This window comes from Parasteatoda tepidariorum, chromosome 1 (assembly GCF_043381705.1).
Source record: "Parasteatoda tepidariorum isolate YZ-2023 chromosome 1, CAS_Ptep_4.0, whole genome shotgun sequence".
Lineage (NCBI taxonomy): Eukaryota > Metazoa > Arthropoda > Arachnida > Araneae > Theridiidae > Parasteatoda > Parasteatoda tepidariorum.
In genome coordinates, this window is record NC_092204.1 from 54849734 (window position 1) to 54871542 (window position 21809).

A 21809-nucleotide genomic window follows, 5' to 3' on the forward strand; every position below is an offset into this window, starting at 1 on the left:
TATTGTTAACACGCAAATAATGTTAATGGATAAAAAGTAGCACATTTTCATGAAAGCTGATGGATTCTTTTATTGATCTTCTGAAACCTATTACCATTGTTTTAACGCATGAAAATAAAACAACTGACACAAATTTATCAAAACTCAATTTGATTTGAAATCTAGGTAACATGATATACGAAGCTTCAAATTTTGCCAGTCATTTATTTTCTCTACTCTTAATGCTTTTCTTCGAATGCTGTTCTTTATTGTTATATAATAACTCTTAGAGCAGGGTTTCTTAACCTGTGGTTCATGAACCCCTAAGGGGTCCATGAGTTGTATTTTGGGGGTCCGCTGACAACTCCTAATTTTTAGAACGTTTGGAAGCCTATTCGTTGCTTGTAAAGCGAGCTATGGCAGCTATAATTCCGTTTGCTACAGTGCATCTTTGCAAGGAGGGATTTTCCACACTTGTGACAATAAAAACATAACATCCAAATCGATTGAATGTTGAACACGATATGCACGTTGCTTTTATCAAAAACCATCTCCCAATTCAATTTATTAATTAAGGAAAAGCAGCAGCAACCTTCACAATAAAAATTTTAATTTTAAAAATTTTGTAAACTATTGAAATAATAAAATTAAATGTTTTCTAATAATTGATGTTTCTTACAATTATTTTTTTCGCAGGGGGGTGGTCCATGACTTCTTAAAAAATTTAAAAAGGGGTCCATTATATCAAAAAGGTTAAGAAACACTGTCTTAGAGAATAATACACTATTTTTATAACTGTTATGAGTTCGTAACAGTTGTTTATTAACTGTTAAGTTATGACTGTCATTCAGTAACGTTTCGGTTACGATTTACCCATCTCTAACAAATTTTCTCTGTGCTGATTATAAAAAATAGTAATGCAGAAATACCACACATTTTTAAAAACAATGGATTTGTAATCTAATTTTACAGTATTTAAAAAGTTACAATTACACTGCATTGTTTGACTCATAAATGTGTTAAAAAAATTAGTAATAAACTTTTTTTTTCGTAATTTTCATCTAATTAAAAAAAAATCATAAAATTGGCGATATTGTGCATATTGTTCAGTGGAAGACTGAGAATTATTTTAAACATCTTCTGGCTTAACACTATTTAAAACGAAGATATACTAACAAAGGCAAAATTATCATCCATTCATGGGGAAATTTTGAAAAGAAGATTGAGATAGACTGGAATAGAAGAAGATAGAAGATGGCTGAGATAGAAGATGGACATAAACTTCCGTTTAAACAGGATAACGGGGAAATCCCGTTTAGCCATATCGAACTTACTTGGACGCCGGATAGAAAACATTAAAAGAAAGGTCGAGACTTGCTTGGGAAAGATACATGCACCAATATTTGTGCTAAGCAAAAATAAATAGATGAGAGGATTCAAAAGGAAAGGGATGCCTAGAAAAAAGAGACTTGAGGCCTTATGTGCCAGTTGACGCGAAGAGGATAGCAAGCTTCAATAGCTTCAGTGGAAGGCTGGTTTTAGGATAGAGAACGATGAGAATATAAAATGAATGAAACAGTCTGCATTTTTATTGAGAAAAATGTAAAAACTTTATACAGAAATTCCAACTGATAACTCTATACGCTCTATAGCGTTTTTGAAAAGAATGGAGAGCAGAACCTTAATCATATTTTAGTATCAGAAACACACTTCGCTCAATTGAATGCATGGTTTAAACCTCCTCATCTGAGACCTTCTTTGGAGTTTCGATAGAACTAACAGCTTTGGTCATTAATAGCTATCAGCGTCATCTGTTGGCAATTTTCGCGACTAAATTTCAGAATTTCTGTGCAGAATTTTTACTGCTTTCATATGAATAAATTTAATCGTTTTATTCATCTATCCTACTTTGTTACCAAGATTTTTAATTTTGAAATAAGTTCTGGGCACTCTTTTTGACACCCTGCAAAATATTTCCTCGTTTTAAATATAAATGGTAAACTATTTGCCAAATAAATGGTTTTTATTTTTCCTGCGTTGACGAAAGATCGTGTTGTTTAACGCCATTCTTTGGTTTTGGTGAAAATGATAGTCAAGATTTTACACAGTTTCAAAATAATGTAATAAGTGACGCTGAAATTTAGACATGACTACTTAATAACATGTAAGACTGCAATATCTACTTGCAAAATCTGTCAGACTTAAACTTAAAAGTAATAAGTAAAATGAAGACAGTTCTACTAACTTTATCTTCTATTATTTACCGCTGATGTTATTTCACTAGTTTTATATAAATTCTAGATCTTCCCAACGAAGCTGCACGTAGTACAGAAGTTTTTGTTAATATATATCCAGTCTTAGACTATTTCCCAATCGTTTTTTATTAATTCAGTTTTCTTCTTGCAATTTTCTTAATTTCTTATTACTGAAATTGAAATTTTACCATTAGCATTGTAATCATTTTTTCCATAAGTGAGGGGGGAAGAAACAAAATAATCATTTGAAATTTTATAATACTTATTACCTGGTTTTTCATTATTGTATTTGCTGCTTACTTGGCTAAGTAAAACACAGAAAAAAATGAAAAAAACCATCCTGAGTGAATGAAATGATATAAATGTCAAATATCTAATAAGCCCTAATGTTCTTACCCATTTCTAAAAAATTAGTTATTAACGATATTTTACACATTCCCCAATTTACTTCCGGAGACAGACTAACATCACTTTGTCGCAAAAATCCATATTCAATCGCAGTGGTGGAATCCATAAAATTGTTGTCAAAATTAGGGGGCGGAGAGCCGAAAATGAAAGACAAACGATTCCAGGGATCATCGGAGCGGTTCCTCTTCTGAAAATCACTTCCTCCTTCTAACCAGAGGGCGTCCACCTTTTGACCTACTGGACACACCCAACTTGACCATCGATCGGCCAACAGACCCCCTGTAGAATTTACTTACATCATCTTGTAGGGAAATGGACCGGAAGGAACAAGAAAGTATCGTACGTGATACTGATTGAAAGGAAAAACGACACCTGTGCTTACTTAAGTACTCTACAAACTTGTGGATTATACTTTTGGAAGGGGTTACTGGCCACACGAAAACAAAGTCAATTCTTTTTTAATGCCAACTAAATGCAAGTGCTTAGAAATTCGTTTGTGAACTGTCGTAATTTCATGACCTATTTTACATGCTCATAAACTTTGTAGTGTAAATATTCCAATATACAACAGAGAACCCCATCCATTTATGATAGCAAAATATTTATTTTTAAAACTTGATATTTCACAAAAAAGTTTAAAAAAGTACCAAAAATGTTTTTATTTACTTCCCTAAATGTCAAAAATGTCCATCTCATCTGGAATCATCTCATTTCTGAGACATTTCATTTAGGTTTCTGAAACGTATTGATGGAGGAAAACATTACAAAAACATTTTAAGTGTTCATGATGTAAAATGTAATAAATTTTCATACTGGTTATTTCCCTCACTACAAAAATGAGTTTCAAAAACTATTCTATTTACTTACTCTTTTAGTCGCCTCATTGGTGAAATATTTTTTTTTTTTTTTAAACTAAAACGTATCTTTGCGATGATGTAGGAAAACTTTTTATATGTTTACGATGTCAAAAATTACAATTTTTTATCATTTTTCTTTATCAGTATGAAATTCATCAGAAATGGATTCCCATACAAAGAATTATTTGATGAAAATATTAATTGTTTGTATGCGTCATGGGCAGAGAAAATGGTGAAGTTGCTTCCCTACAGTGATTAAAAAAGGTTCGTGAATTCTAACTGTCGTTTTCTAAGAAGAGTTTTCCCAGAATATTATATTAAACGGTCGAAAACATTATATTATACGATAACTTCTTCCTTTTGCATTGAGTTCGTCTGAAAATTTCTGAGTAACTAATAAAAATTCCGTTTCACTTTGGATTTTTTATTTATTTTATGGCAATAGTTAATTATATTTAGGGTAAACCAACCAGTGAAGGAACACTACCCAGAGAAGGAACATTTCATATTTATATATTGATTAAAAATAAGAATTTGAAAGTTTTGCGTTAGATTGATTGGTAATAATAGCTTACTGTCAAACAATAGGAAGTCATCTAGCAATGTTTTGGATTACCTGGTCAAATAGACTTCTCTGGAAAAAATTTTGAATTTTTTATTATCTCTGCAACACCTTGTTTCTTTGAAAAATTATAAGGTGAGTGTTTGTATTTATATGTTTGAAATGGAATTAATTGCATGTAATAGTTATATTTTTCTCACTGTGAAAAAGAGAATTCAAAATATAGTTATTGAAGTTACGTTTTATTTTATTTTTTAGCATCATAGCATAATAAAGTACTAAGATAAGGGGGTGTTTATTTACTCGATCACCAAACGATGAAAAACCAGTAAATGGACAAGTGTTCCTTTACTCGGTTTTTTTCTAAGTTAATGAAAATAAAAGATAAACTTTAATTTTCTTGTACCTTTTGTGATGTTCCCCATCAAAAGTATGTTAAAAATGCGAGAAACAACTTCTAACCAGTGAGGGAACTGGCATGTTCCTTTACTGGGCATAGATTTCCCAGTGAATGAACAGTATGTGCTAATATGCTGACACTTTAATTTTCAATTCATGATTACAAAAAAAGTTAACGTTTTCCGAGTATTTATATGTTATAATTTCAAGAATAAGCTTGTTTTTAAATATATATGATGGCTTATAAATTCACAAAGAGCATAAAAAAATAACCAAAATTAAGTGTTCCTTTACTGGATGTTCATTCACTGGTAAGAGCTGTTCCTTCACTTGGTCTTCTTAATACTTGTTATTTGTCAACTGATTCATGGGAGGGGGGGGGGTATGCAGCTTCTGTTGTCCAAAGACCGGAGCACCGTGAGTCACTTTTTCTGCTAATCACAAGATCTTTCCTCTTTGCCCTAAATGCCAACAAAACCAGGCATCACCTGAGTACATCTTGAACTGTTTTAAGGGCTGGACTGGAACGACATTCATTCCTCTCCCCTTTTAGTTTCGGACTTCCTAAATGTCAACGGATTTACTGATCTGGTCTGACTCCGTCAGACCAGATGGGAATTAGCAACAACAACAACAACTGCTTGTTACTTGAACCTCCAAAACTTTAAAACAATATTATGTAAGTTCTCTGCAATTTTTTTTTTACATATTTTGCGATTAGTAACAAATATGTTGACACTGTCATTTAACTAAAATTACGAATTTTGAAATTAATGTAATTTTTTAAAAGGCAAGCGAAGCTTAAGTGTTCCTTTACTGGTTAGTTTACCCTATATGTACTTAAATAATAAACTCTGACTTACAACTCTGAGCAACTCTTAGGTTTTGAAACGAATTCGTAAAAATGGATGGAACTGTTTTGTTTAACGTTTTTCGATTTCTAAAAATGAAAGACTTAGAATACCAGTCATACAGTGAATGTATTATGCATAGTTTTAGTTCACTTATACAAACTTTGTTATAAACCAAACAAACTAATACAAAGATAAATATGAATGTTTTTAGTTATCACGTGATCCCAAATTTCACCCAAAAAAATTTATGCTTTTTTTAAAACAATCATTTGCGTTTAATACTTACAGTGAAATATAATATTTTGAACCAAAGCTCATAAAAGGAAATTTTCTTTTCATTTCTTAAAGCTTCCCATTTCCTATTTAGATTAATCAATTTTGTTTTTCTTTTCCTTTAAAATAAAAATTTAAAAAATAAATTGTAGTTTACTTAAAGTTTTTATGTAGACCGAAAAATTACGCATGCAGACTGAAAAATTATTAAATATGTAATAAATATTGGAATTGAAACTTTCTTGATACCAAATCAGGGCTGACGTTGACAAAGGAAAAAAAGATACTTACTGACGTAATTTGTTAACATTGTGAAAAGCACATAATCGCAACTTAATATAGAAATATCTGATTTTCATCCCATTAAATGTGTGCAATTTTCAAGTGAATTACTTTTCATTAAATATCAAATAGCACAACTGTAAAAAAGAAAAAATTAAACACAATTTTAAAGCTTCCTCATAAAGTGATCTATGATTTCACAGTTCACTCGTTGAAAAAAAAATTTTAAATGAATGACTGACGTAACTCGAACTTAATTTCGTTATTTTTAACAAGAACATGCTTCTAAAATAAACAACTCAACCTCAAAAAGTATTTTTCCTTAACCAATATATGACCAACATTACCCATTTCTAACCATATGGCTTGTGACGTCATAAAAATATGTAAAAAAATACTGGAATTGAAACTTTCTTGATACCAAATCAGGACTAACTTTGACAAATGAAAAAAAATACTTACTGACCTAATTCAAAGACTTACAAATCATGCATTATTGTAGTAGAAAAAGTTTTCTAATGTTTAAGAGTATATCTCATAAAAACTTTTTGTCCTTTAAAAAATGAAAGACAATGCAAGTTTTGTATAACAATACAAGTGTAACATTGTATTAACATTTCGTTTTTGGTCATTAAAAAAATAAAAATTGCTTTAGCCAAAATACTTAAAGATACATTTAGAGTGAAAAAATTGTTTCTCTTTCTTATTTCTTTTTTCTTACAATGTTGAATATTACTCTTTAAGCATTAAAAATCAAAAAGGAGTTTTTTGGTTACCGGTTAGGATATAATGTCACAATTCAGCAAGGAAATTTGATCAAGAATATATCTCGAATGTAAAATGCACTTCCAAATGCTGAAGGGAAAAAAATATGCCAGCAGTAGCATGCAAGAGTTCAAGATAATTGTATTTGCAGGTCTCTACAATTCGTGACAAATAAGAACCTCAATTAACACACTTTTATAGGTTTACTGACCAAAATATATTACATCTCCGGAAATTCGAAATCCGATTTTACCTCAAAGGCTTTATTCTTAAAATTTAATTTCCGGACTTTTAATAGTCATAAGAAAAGCAATAAACTCTCAATAATTTGCTTTACTCTTCTTTTTATGTGATTTAACTCAAACTCAGGACTTATTCGACTAATTTCACTCAAATGTTGTCCTGTAAATAAGGTAAAAAATTGTTTATTTCACAGTTTAAAATTTTTTGACTACTAATAAATAAAATAATATAAATTAATTAATATTTACAAAAAGTTATTTTTTGAATGGAATTATCTTTGGAATAGCAAATTTTATAATTAGGTACAAATAATTTTATATCGCTTTAAAAAATTTTGAGATATGGCGTAATATGCTGAAAGTAAAATTAATATTTAGGTGTCCAAACTATTGGAATTATATTTCCAAGATTATGGCTATCCCCTATATTTTGGGAACCAGCAATCTGAATTCATCGGGAAAAAAAAGTATTTTTGAGAAAGTGCGTTTTCGCGTATTGTATGTTGAATTTGGTTGACAGCTTTAACATGGTTTTTGAATAGAACATGTAACTAAATATAAATAATATGAATAAAGTAATAATAATCATTAAAATATACTTTTTTTTCAAGCCGAAAATTGTTCCCGTTCTCAATGCAATTGACTAATAAACTCCTTTTATCTAGATACATATAAAGAACAAAAAAATAGGAATCATTTTTGTACTCTAAAAATTAATTACGGGAATGTAACTAAAAAAAAGTTTTTAAAAATATTGAACATTACAATTTTGCTAACGAGTTGAATTATTATTAGATTGTCCACTATAAAATAAGCTTTAAGTTATTTATATACTGAATCGTTACATTTTCTTATAAATACATCGTGTGATTAATATCCATATCATGTCATATGCATGATACGCATGATCATACACTTTACAAGCAACATTACTCTCGACAAACTAAATCTGTGCATCTGAAATAGTTGTCATTCGATCCAAAACTGAAGACTACTCAATCTTTCTTAAATGTCTCAATAAAAAACTGAACAAATTAAAGTCAGAGTTTCTGCCTCATCAACCAAATTCTTCAAACTTGTCTTGACTTGTCTTGAACTGATTGCCATTTTTTTTTAATTCTTCGAAATCTTATTTAAATCCTAAACGCAAACAAGTGGTAAATATTTTGCAATGAATGACCGAAATGGATTTGTGTAGGTAAAATGCACTGGGAAAAGTTTGCATTTGAAAATAATAGGTATTAAGAAAATTCATTTCACGTGAAATAAGCTAATGGGGAAAAATTTACTGCACTACTTGTAAAGTCGACACGTCATCATATTATTTTGATGTGTTGAAATGAAATGAACTTCAATAGCGATTATTTATGCTGCTTGTAAAGTGGACATGCCGTCATATCATAGCAGCACTGAGTAGAAGCCAAGTAAATTACAATAGCGATTGTTTATGATGTTTGTAAAGTCGGCATGTTATCATATTATAGCAGCTTTGTGATGAAGCCAAGTAAATTTCAATAGCTATTGCTTATAATGTTTGTAAAGTCGACAAACTATCATATAGCAGCGCTGTGTCGAAGCCAAGTAAACTACAATAGCGATTGTTTATGATGCTTGCAAAGTCGACAAACTATCATATTATAGCAGCACTGTATCGAAGCGATTGTTTATGATACTTGTAAAGTCGACAAACTATCATATTATAGCAGCGCTGTGTCGAAGCCAAGTAAACTACAATAGCGATTGTTTATGAAGCTCGTCAAGTCTACATGCTATCATAATTATAGTAGCCCTGCGTTGAAGCCAAGTAAATTACAATAGCTATTATTTATGATGCTTGTAAAGTCAACAAACTATCATATTATAGCAGCACTGTGTCGAAGCGATTGTTTATGATGCTTGTAAAGTGGACATGTTATCATATTATAGCAGCACTGAGTTGAAGCCAAGTAAATTACAATAGCGATTGTTTATGTTGCTTGCAAAGTCGAGATGCTATCATATAATAGCAGCATTGTAATAAAGCCAAGTAAATTACGATAGCGATTGTTTATGATGCTCGTAAAGTCGGCATGATATCTTATTATAGCAGCACTGTGTTGAAGCAGAGTAAATTACAATAGCGATTGCTTATGATGCTTATAAAATCGACATGCTGCCGTAATCTTTAGGAGTACTTAACTTTAACAGTGTCTAAATAAAATTAGGTAACATCATCAGTAATTATTGAAATTATGAAATTGAAATTTTATGGTTTATAAAATTATTATCCTCAAACGCAACTGAAAATATAATATAAAATACGAGTATTGAACTAATAAATCAAATGCTTTAAATTTTGATTTTTTGCCAAACTTTTCAATCTTTTTAAAACTACAAAAACCAGTTATTAAGTAACAAATACTTTGAAACTTAAATTAACATAAAAATATGTCTAAACGTTATTCTGCGAAGTTTCGCTTAATTTTTCCACGAATCTATAAAAATAGAAAATTTCAAGAACTCATGTGCATAACTCTGAGGTTTAAAACCTGAGAACATCATTTCCTTTTAATCATTCACTTAAAAGCATGTGTTTTTAGATCATTGGACTTCAGGGAATTTCCCAAAAGAGCGATGTCTTAACGTGAGTCTAATAAGAATATCATGGAAGCCGGAAGAATTCTGTAAGTAAATCATGGACAACGTCGAAGGAATATATAAACACTATCGATTTTAACGAGCCAACTTTTACGCCAAATGTCACGCGATGTCTGTTCAAATAAAAAAAAACATGTATTGTTTCATGTACTAATTATCAATTCTTAGATTTTCTTCTTCTTACATCCGACCTCATCATAAAGCACGATTTCGGTTTTAATTATACTTTAAATAAACTGTGCGAAGCAAGTTTGGACTACGTAGATCAAAAATGTTTCATTTTTTAATGTACTTGCACTGCGAAAAATTCCGGATTAAATTACAATATCAAGTACTGACACTTTGAATGAAACATCCGTAAAATCCATTTTTACCATCACATATTTTACCATAAAATTAAGGTGTATCAGATTTTTTGTTCCGCAACATGTCCGGTAAAAATAGATATTACGGTAAAAAGTACCGGCAACCAGAGTGCTGATACTTTTTACCATCATTTGATCTGGAATTTCAAAACGGAGATTTATTACAGCATATCTCGATGTATAAGTCGAGTTTTCAAACCCCAAATTTTTCGAAAAATCAGTGTATCCTCGTGGTATAAGGTCAGGCCTTCGTTGATCGTGAAATAACGATTACGACATTATAAACAAAGAGGTAGATATGAATAACTCTATCAATTTACCTCTTTCTGAAACAGTTTTAATATGCTATTTTCAATTAATTTTTATCTTTTCTTATCATATTTGCTTAACATATAAAGGTTTCTTTGGAAGCAATTAATTAAATTAAGTACATAGTATAATAGTATTATATATATACTGAAGAGCCAAAAAAACTGGTATACCTGCCTAATATCGCGTAGGGCCCCCGCGAGCGCGCAGAAGTGCAGCAACACGACGCGGCATGGATTCGATCAATGTGTGAAGTATGCTGGAGATAATTGACACCATGAATCCTGCAGGGCTGTCCATAAACCAGTGGGAGTAAGAGGGGGTGGGGATATCTTCTGAACATCACGTTGCAAGGCATCCCAAATATCCCAGCGATGTCGTAGATTTGAAGTTTTACCGGATTTCTGATACTCACGGTATACTCGTGAAAAGGTGGTACGTGAAAATCACAATTTCATTGCTATCTCGGAGATGCTTTGTCTTCTCTCCCGTGCACCGACTATAACACCACGTTCAAACTCACTTAAATCTGTATAACCTGGCATTGTAGACACTCGTTGTCTTACATACGCGTTGCCGATTGCAGCTGTGTACTTTGATTGGCTCCATACCCCTTTATTTGCATACTCATGCCTGTACCAGTTTTTTTGGCTGTTCAGTATATATATATATATGTATATATATACATACATATGTATATATACATATATACATACATACATATATATATACATACATATGTATATATATGTATATATATATATATATACATATAATTATATAGAGAGAGAGAGAGAGNGGGGCTCTATATATATATATATATATGTAACTATTATAGTATACACTTAATAATTTTGAGCATAATTTGCAAAGGATATGTGATCAATAAATTAAACACTATATATTGTTCTAAACAATTTTACTTAATTAACTGATTTTTAGACACATCTTGCGAGTATGATATTCGAAAACTTAATATTTTTTTACGAATATACCAGAACATTTGTGATACCAATAACCTGATAAGAATGCTATCAATTGTTTTCGTATTTCTTTATCAATTGGGGTTCTTTTTAATATTTCAAAGTGATATTTGTTATAAATATATCTACTAAGCTATTATAAATATTTTGAATACACTCGATAAATTAATTTAATAAAGTGGTTGCCTCAATTTTTTTTAAATTTCTACTTTTTTTACTTCTTTACGAATTGAATATTTATAGATTAAACACATTTATTTATCATTAAGCTGAATTTATTTTTTGTGCGAATTGGTTCCCTATCATAATATGTTCTTATCTTATTAACCCTTCAAAAATCAAGATATTATAGCAACGTGAAAAATTTTGTGCTGTTAGTTATTTATTCAAACTATTTTTATTTCCCATTTATAAAATGATTCAAAATATCTTTTTTATTACAAAGATAAAAAGTGTAGCTTAGAAAAAAAATTTATGTGGTTGATAATTACTTTTAGTATCAAACTATTGTGTTTTATAAATAACAAATGAACTTAAAAAGCTGACTCGACAGGAAAATAATTTACATGCCCAATACCACATTATAATTTAAACTATTTTCCTAATATGTACAATATGTTAATCGAACATAAAGCGTTTAACTTATTTTCAATTAAATGATGTAAACGAAGCGAAACAAGAAACCTAATTACGTACAATGGGTGTATACCTAAAAATCTATATTCAGAATTCTAACTTCGAAAATTATTATTATGACTCATTAATTTCCCATTACGTTTTCTATTAGTTTTCTCTTTAAATAATTGTCTTATCCATAGACTTCAATGGTCAAGTAAAACTGGGCCATGGCTGCTTATTTGTTAATCACCTTTAACCTTCGATGTAAATATTTAAGGTGCTCTATTTTTTACGCTTCTCTTCTCTTCGCAAAGGAATGACCTTTTGAATGTGTTAATGGAATATAGCAGCTTATGTCTGACCGTGTTTTATGCGTCTCGATTTAGCATTCGGTTAGCAACCTCAGAAAACTATAAAAATAAATGAAATATGTATATCGTGATAAAGTTTGTATTAAATTGTATGAATAATATATTTTAGTTTTAGGATTGAATTTGAATTCAAATACTTTTGTTTCAGAAATAAATCAAAACTATTTATACAGCAGTGTGGCTCATAGTAAAAAATTCTTAAACTTTTAAAAAAATAATTACGGACTTGGTAAAAATTTATACTGCATTATCAATTGAACATTTAAAATATGTGAATATAAATATATATCGATTTATATATATTTGGCTATGTTGGTCAAAAAGCTTACTGACAATAAAAAAATTGCTTAATAAATAACAAACTCTTGTCTCAATTAAAGCAAGAGTTTTGAACTGCGAAATACAATTTTAGAAAAAAAAAATGGCTCAAAAAAGAGCTGGTTCATTTATATTTCTTCAACCATTTTGTTGTGTTGCAACAATAAACTAAACTCAGTGGCATGACAGCCCACAGAGGGCCAAGGCCTACTGTACCCATCTCAGTTTTCTTGACCTTGAGCTCTGGGATGCAGGAGCAGATGTTCCGGTTGGGTGATCAACGCGAAACCCCCAGTGTTTAGTTCCCAAGCGTGTTGCAACAATAACAAGCTGATATTAAAATAAAATAAACATTTTGAAAACTAGTGAAAATGAACCAAAATGTGGAAGGTAATTCTGTTTTTGTCAGACTAAGAACTATAAATGCAGTCACTTTTTAAAGACGCAAGGGAACTTTTAGGAATAATAGAAGTTTATTACGAAAATGAAGTTTCTAGTATGACAAACACGGAATTATTTTCACATTAATAAATCTTTATTTTATTAAATAATTCCTTCTAGTTTGTTTATGGAAAGAAGTAAAATTTTCGATTGGCGATAAAATCATGAAAACTTTTATTTGCACTAGTTAGAAAACAACTGTGACTTGCTTTGGCATAAATCGAGTTCTGTATTGACTATAACTTCTATTTCGCGATAATCTAAAATTTCTAAAATTGTATCTAAAATTTATTATCATGTTAATATTGCTTAAATAATTTTTTTTAATTTTCAATAACGAATTGTAGGTAGTCTGATGAAAAATAGTCTGGGAATTTATTCAATTTATTGCACTGTATTATAACGAAAATTGTTTGGTGTATTTCTTAATTTATAGTTTTTTTGCACTTGAAATTTATTATCATGTCAATGTTGCTTCGAAAATTTTTTTTTAAATTTCCAACAAAAAAATGTAAGTAGTTTGATTAAAAATAGTCAGGAAGTTTATTCAATTTATTTCGCTGTATTATAACGAAAACTGCTTGGTGTCTTTCTTAATTTTAAAGTTTTTTTGTATTTAAAATTTATTATCTTGTTAATGTTTCTCCATATTTTTCCTTAAATTTTCAATAAAAAATTTTAGTTGCCTGATAAGAAAGAGTTTGCTTGTCCCTTTTCAGTTCTTTTTAAAATAGACAACGGAGACTGTTAATTCAATGTTTTCCTGGGATAACCTTGAATTTATTTTCGTATTTTTTAACTCTATTGTTACAGAATACTTTAATTGGGTACTTGCACTTCAAGACGAAGATCACGGATACCCACCCATACGAATCATGGCGTCAGCACCAGCTGATCGCTTATAAGTAAAATGGCTTGTTAAAGTCGAGCTAAGTTTCTCCACATAAGCGAGAATGCTAATTAACGAAAGTAATTTAAATACAACGCCATATCTCACAACGAATTTGTTGAAATATAATTCTTTCTTGTCTACGACTTTTACTTCACGTAGATTTATTATTTGTTTATGTGTTCGAGTTAAAATGTACATATTTTTGTTTTATGTACCTGACAACTTCCATGCATAATTAGTTTGCATATGTTCTGCATGGCTTCGTGCCGTCTTTGTGTTAACAAAGAAATATATAGTGAAAGAATTGAAATCTTTATGAAAGAATCTTTGAGAAAGAATATATAAGAATGTATGACTTAAACGAATTGATACTTAACGGGTTTGGCTCACTCGAAATAGAATGGAAAAAGCAGTTGCTAATGTAAACAAATGCCGCGTTTCAACAACCAATCAGGATCGAGATACCCACACTACTTCCCTTGCAGGTATCCCATTAGGAGTTTTTCTTAATTTAGGAAACTTGAAATTATTATTTTAAATTTCCAAAATTTTTGTCAATAAATCAACTCTAACTATAAAAAATTAAGTATAACATTTAAAAAAAGTATCTTAAAATATGTATCATAGCAATAAAGCCAAAGGAAAAAGAAATGGGTGCAGATCTTGATTGATCTTTTATGTAGATAAAAGCAATTATTCACAAAGCAGATTTAAAGGTAAGGCAAATAAGTGCAAAAATTATAACCTTGATGACAAAAATTGAGAAATGAAACAATAAAACCATTAACCATGCTGATCCTCATTAATCTCTTGAAGAAATGTAAAACAATAAAATCATTAGCCAAGCTGATCCCCATTAATCTCTTGAAGAAATGTAAAACACTAAAATCATTAGTCATGCTGATCCTCATTAATCTCTTAAAGAAATGTAAAACAATAAAATCGTTAACCATGCTGATTAATCTCTTGAAGAAATGTAAAACAATAAAAAAAATTTGATAATTGGAAATTTTTACCCAAAATAAAGTAAATAATTAAATTTAAAAAGGTATTTCACATTTTTTGTTAGACAACCAAGCTTTGCGCTTACAAGTAGCTAGATTTTACCTAGCTGGAAAATCTGGGAACATGTGTAAACTTCCTACAACTAGAAATAATATATGTTAAGAAGTATAATTAATTTGAAATACTTTCATGTTAATTGTTTATTTTTTTATTAATTAATTTATTTATTTTCCTTTTAATTTTTTAATTATATATACTAAAATATTATTATTGGGTTTTTTATTGTTTGAAATACTTAAAATGAAAAGGTNTTGTTAAAGTCGAGCTAAGTTTCTCCACATAAGCGAGAATGCTAATTAACGAAAGTAATTTAAATACAACGCCATATCTCACAACGAATTTGTTGAAATATAATTCTTTCTTGTCTACGACTTTTACTTCACGTAGATTTATTATTTGTTTATGTGTTCGAGTTAAAATGTACATATTTTTGTTTTATGTACCTGACAACTTCCATGCATAATTAGTTTGCATATGTTCTGCATGGCTTCGTGCCGTCTTTGTGTTAACAAAGAAATATATAGTGAAAGAATTGAAATCTTTATGAAAGAATCTTTGAGAAAGAATATATAAGAATGTATGACTTAAACGAATTGATACTTAACGGGTTTGGCTCACACGAAATAGAATGGAAAAAGCAGTTGCTAATGTAAACAAATGCCGCGTTTCAACAACCAATCAGGATCGAGATACCCACACTACTTCACTTGCAGGTATCCCATTAAGAGTTTTTCTTAATTTAGGAAACTTGAAATTAATATTTTAGATTTCCAAAATTTTTGTCAATAAATCAACTCTAACTATAAAAAATTAATTATAACATTTAAAAAAAATATCTTAAAATATATATCATAGCAATGAGACCAAAGGAAAAAGAAATGGGTGAAATGATTGATCTTTTATGTAGATAAAAGCAATTATTCACAAAGCAGATTTTAAGGTTTGGCAAATAAGTGCAAAAATTATAACCTTGATGGCAAAAATTGAGAAATCAAACAATAAAATCATTAGTCAAGATTATCCTCACTAATCTCTTGAAGAAATGCAAAACAATAAAAAAATAGATAATTGGAAATTTTTATCCAAAATAACGTAAACATTTTAATTTAAAAAGGTATTTCACATTTTTTTGTTAGACAATCAGGCTTTACGCTTACCAGTAGCTAGAATTTACCTAGCTAGAGAATTTGGGGACATGTGTAAACTTCCGACGACTAGAAATGAAATGTATTAAGAAGTATAATTAATTTAAAATACTTTTATATTTATTTTTATTTTTTTATTAATTACTTTATTTATTTATTTATATTTATTTTCCTTTTAATTTTTTAATTATATATAATAAAATATTATTATTGGGTTTTTTATTGTTTGAAATACTTAAAATAGAAAGGTTAAAAAATTTCTTATTATCATATTATAGTGGAAGAAGGTAATTATATATATTATCATAAAATAAACCAATTTTACTAAAATTCTTCTTCACAAAAACTTCAATTAATTATTTAAAACATATTTTAAAATAAAGCATAATATAAAAATTTTGTAACAAATAAAAAATAAAACCGAACTTCAAAATATTCCTTTTTAAAGAAAGTTTTGTAATCAATTATCATTCTCTTATTTTGAACCTTTTCTTAATATGAACTATAAATAAAAAAGCACGGGATTAATTCATTTTTCCTCCGATGTCACTTGGTGATTTTCATATTTACTGTAACAATTATTATTATTAATAATAAACTATTTAAATAAATTTATAAAATAATATATATAATTTGTTTCAAATGATTGTTTTGGCTATTTGGAATACTCCCTTGTTGTTCAAAAATTATGTCGCTAGTTTTGATTACTTTAAGCTTCAAAAAAGTTTCTGAGCAATGAAACATTGAAAGATCAATGAACAATTATAAAAGTTTGTAATAAATATAATGCACATTATCTCAAAAATAATCTAAAATTTTACTCCTAATTTCAAAAAAATTAATTCAACTAATTAGTTAATTAAATTATTGATAAACTACGTAATTAAACAATTTCCTCGCAATAATAATATAATTACTTACTGCATTAATTAATAATTTCCTTATTAATTTAATTATTTAAATTACCTGACGTTAAAATGTATAACATAATACTGTTTGACTGATTCAAAGGTAGTTGAGCATAAAATTCATATGTGAAACTGCTCTTGGATTAAACTTTGTAAAATACCAAAAAATACATATTAGTTTAGTAATTTAAGTAAGGCGTACATTCCAGTTGGAAAATTTGTTACTAAATATGCATCAAATGAAATTTATGTTTTAAGTCTTGTGAGTTATTCTGATTTGTTATAGTAAAAAATTATATTCTCTACTCACGTCATAAGCTCTTAAAACAGATCCAAAATATAATATACTGAATAACCAGAATAATCAGAGCAAATATATCCGCACAGCACACCACAGCGACTTCTCTCTGACCTTTCCTCAGAAAATATCTGCACATGGCCAAATGAACAAAAATTTGAATATACCCTTATGGTATCTAATTAAAACTTATATTCATTGAATTTGCCCGCTTAACAGCTGCAGACGACAACCACGCGTTCAATCTCGCGTGACCCCATCACAGGCCCCAAGGCCGAGCACCCCTTGCCCAATATATAAACAATAGCGGACGTTTTAATAGTAACGGCTAGTGTCACGCGACGCTGCCTTTTCTGTAAGTTCAATTGCGATGGATTCGTGGATTTTCGCATAGATGTGGTTTATTTTTTAAAACTAAAGTTTAAGGTTGCGGTTTTGATACTTTGGTTGTACCTTGAAAGCCAGATGGAGAATAGTTCAGTTGATTTTTAGGAAATATTAGTCAGTGAAACATGTGTTTAATTGAGGTGTTACATGAAATATTTTAAGTGAGAAAATCAAGATGGCTGCAACTAATAAGTAATGCTTTTACAGGGCTATCCTAATGAAATACTTCGTAAAATTCATATTTTTCTTTTATAGCATAGTCTGAAAGTATGACAAATGAATATTTCTAAATTACTTTTGAATGCAGCTTTCTTGAAATTCTGACTTTTTAATGCAACTTTCCTTGAAATTCCTTTGAAATTTTGACTTTTTAATGGAACTTTCAGTTCGTCCAGCATATGGGATTACAATATTACCTTATAACAATTTAAATCTTTTCTTCAAAAGCTAATCTTTGAAAGCAAATATTGATCTCTAATTTTTAAAAGCTAACATTGTCTCTAATCTTTAAAAGCTAATCCTTTCCTATTTGCTAAACCTTCAAGACCCACAAAACTATAGCGAGCCAATTAACAAGAAATATTGTGCTGCTGAAAGCCTTATGACACTTTCGCCTGAGTAAACCATGTTTCATTGGTGGCTTTGCTTTTGAAAGCATTCTGGTAAAACTACCGTTCCGTATGGTAAAAATATTTTCGGTGAAAAAAACTATAATTCTGCCAATAAAAAAAATACGGGGTTAAACTCATTCATTTGGTAATTTTTTCGTATATGTTAACGGTTTGTCGAAAATTTTGGTTTTCAAAATTATGGTTCTTATTACCACGCATTTAGCAAAAAAGTACAAAACTGAATACAAACTGAACGGTAAATTTAATCGAATAAATGATTTTTATGCCATGCTCTAAGGTATAATAATAAAATTACCCAATTTTACCTCACTAACCAAATTTTATCTCATATTATAAAACCGTATTTTACTATTAATTTTACCAAAATCACAACAAACGCGCTGCTGTAAAAATTAACGAGATTTTTGGTGTTTTATAGAGCCAGAAACACGGTGAGTTTTTCCATATTAGTGTAATTTTCACCATATTTCTTTTCTCAGAATATAGCTATTTTTAAAGCTTAGAAAGTGTGAGGCTAAGTTTTATTTTTAGTAAATTATATGCTTGATTTTTTTCAAATGGAACGAGGTTAATTTAGGAGATTTTTAACCTTTGCTCTCAAATAGATTAAATTTGAAATGGTGAGCCATATTTTTAGATCTTTAGATTCGCTACCACTACAATTATTCAATTTCAATTTACTCGTATATAAGACATGTTAACTCGATTCTATGTTACGGGTATCTTTTCATAGATGAAGGTTAACGTTGTCGACAACACTCATTCCACATAGGTGACACGGACGTGATCTGAACGCACCTACCTCGACCGACACGCTCGCTTCGATTTGAACATGCCTACTTCGATTGATGGTTCACATTGAATAGTTGACTTGCTATTTGTGACGATTGAGTCCTCCTTACACTGCTGTTACTCAGCCTCAATCACACACAACGTCGGTCTGTATACCCTCGACTGCTAGGAGCGACCAGAACCGTGAACTTAATACAGATCTCACTATCAGCACTCAAAGCCCGGTGATCTTAATACAGCTCTCCAGGCTTCTCATAAAACAGCGATGAAACAACTAGTGAGTCCCATTCATTAAATTCCATCACACATAAAATTCTGCAAGAATTCTGTAGCGTATCTACCATTACAACTCACTAGTATAATGTTAATTCGACTTATCAGACTATATTAACTCGTTAACTCGACTGTTAATTCAACTTATTAGATTATCAAGACTTGTTAACTCGATCCTATGTTGGGGTATCTTTCCATAGATGAAGTTTAACATAGTCGATAACACTCGTTCCACAGATCTATACCAGCCATTGTGTTAAAAATCACTTGCATGCATTGAAATACAACAATAACTACATAACATTTTCCTCAAGTTTAACTGTGCTATTATGATTGATTGCGAAGACCACATTCTAATAACGTTTTAAAAACTGGAAACACTAAATTATGAAATTGAAAGTGACATGCAGCTGTCAAGAAAATGCCACGCAAATAACATATTTTTGTTTCAACTTAAATTTTTCGCGAATATTTTTTCAGTTTTAAATTGTTAATTTTATTATTTATTGCTGTGTTGCATTGTAATATAATTAAATTACACTGTGAAGTATTTTCTATTTAATGCCATGTATAAAAGTAAAATTTTACAGAAGATATACCAATTGTAGAAACACATTAACTTGATTTAAAGCATTTTATTACGCTCGCGGAAAAAAAAAACATAAAAAAGTTAAAAAAAAATAAAAAATAATAATAATAGTGTCTGCCTTTTTGAGAAATTTTAGTCCTAGGCAAGACATTTAATAGAAAATATTCCACAATGTAATACAAATAAAGAGCAATGCAACACAACAAAAATAATAAAAGTGCCATAAAAATAAATAAAAACAATTTTAAGCTCAACTTGAAAAAATTGTTTCTGCCGTACTTATTAGTGCTGCGCGTTATTTGTGCTGTACTTGCTTGACAGCTCCATGTCGCTTTCAACTCCACATTTTATGGTTAAAAATTTATTAAACACGATTGACAGATTTTTAAAAATAAAATATAATTATTCTTATTATATAACGAATAACATACATATATGTTGTAACCGCGAAATTTTGTTTCTGTATATGTATAGCAGCATGCAAACAACAGCAAACTTTCATAATACAGTACATAATTGTCTCTTTTATAAATATAAATCAGCGTGATTTTTTCTAAGGCCTTGTTCTAGAAACTGATTGATACCCTTCCGAAATGTATACGTAACATTTCAGAAATATAAGTTTCAGTTGTTGCAGCAAAAAAGCGGACGTCTCAGCATAAGCACATTCACATTTTCAGACGCTTTTGTACAGTTCAAATGCTCCAAAGATGTTGCATTTGTTAAGTTTTAACGATAGTTTTTGCTATATCATTTTATAGTTAACATTTAGTCAATAATAAAAATTTTGAAGATATTTAGTCTTCCAAATTCTCATGATTTTTCATAATTCTCGCTCATAATTCTTCAAAATTAGAAAGTTTATTTTTTAAAAGAAAACTATTTAACCTTGCACAAATTTAATTTTTCAAAGTCACACTCTCACCTTTGACGATTCAACAATCCTTCGTTAATTTTGAGAATCACTTCGTCACGTAATCTCGTGATTTGTAATGAACCACAAACTTTCAAATATATGACGAAAATATTTCATCAACTCATCGTAGTGCATCTCGTAGAAATCTCATCGTAGTGCATTGCAAGAAATTATGAACTAGAATGACAAATTAAGAAAAAAAACTTAACAATCGAAAATAAACTGCGTACTAAGCCAATGGTCAGTATGGTGGTCAAGGAGTTCCATGAAGATCAAGAGTTCGAATCGCGTTTCGTGACAAAACTTTTGCTCGAAGTATGTACGGAAACGTTTTCTTCAAAAACGAAGTTTAGTGATATTTGAGCATCCATTTTTTGTGGAACATTTTTCAAAAATATAACAATTAAAAATTTATATTTTGTGGATTCCATAACCAGAACTTACTTAATAAATCAAGAAATCATAAAGTTTGTTACAATCTATTATATTAAACAAAATAATGATTGATAGTTTTATACTAGTGTCCGTAAAAGGTCAGGTTTCCTTGGTTAATTCGATTGTTTCCGTTTCTCATGGGCAAAGGCAAACAAAATCGAAGGAAAACGTTTAAATGAAGAAAGGCAAACAAATCGATCCATCGAAATTCAATAGCGCTATATTTACAACACAAAAGATATTGAGTTCATGTTTTTCAAGGGTATGAAAATGATAATAACCTTCTTGATTTGTCTTTCTGAATCGTAGTTGCGAAATTTTAGGTAAAATTAAAATAATTTTCTGAATAATTGAAATATCAAAAGAACATTTGTCTTTTTTTAGCTACCAGGAAAGTGAATCAGATTTTTGGATCAAATTTTCAATAATAAAAAGCGGTAACTTTAACCCTTGGAGCAGGGGGACACCGGTGTTCGTTTTATATGCATCATTTTTTTCTGAATCTCTAATTACAAATATATGTGCTACTACTGTATATAGGTATAATAATAAAAGGTAT

At 29.6% G+C, this 21809-nt stretch overlaps 1 protein-coding gene across 3 annotated transcripts in view; it reads right to left on the reverse strand.

Moving 5' to 3' along the window:
* The window catches only part of LOC107446770 (Cadherin 86C), a 70621-nt gene that overhangs the window by 37151 nt on the left and 11661 nt on the right, over positions 1-21809 (reverse strand). The window contains exon 1 of one of the 3 annotated variants that reach the window (XM_071180490.1): positions 17239-17583. The exons of the other annotated variants lie outside the window; for them this stretch is intronic. The gene's annotated coding sequence lies outside the window, so the exon portion shown is untranslated. Of the gene's footprint in view, positions 1-17238; positions 17584-21809 lie in introns of those variants that run through there. 3 annotated transcript variants of the gene reach the window in all.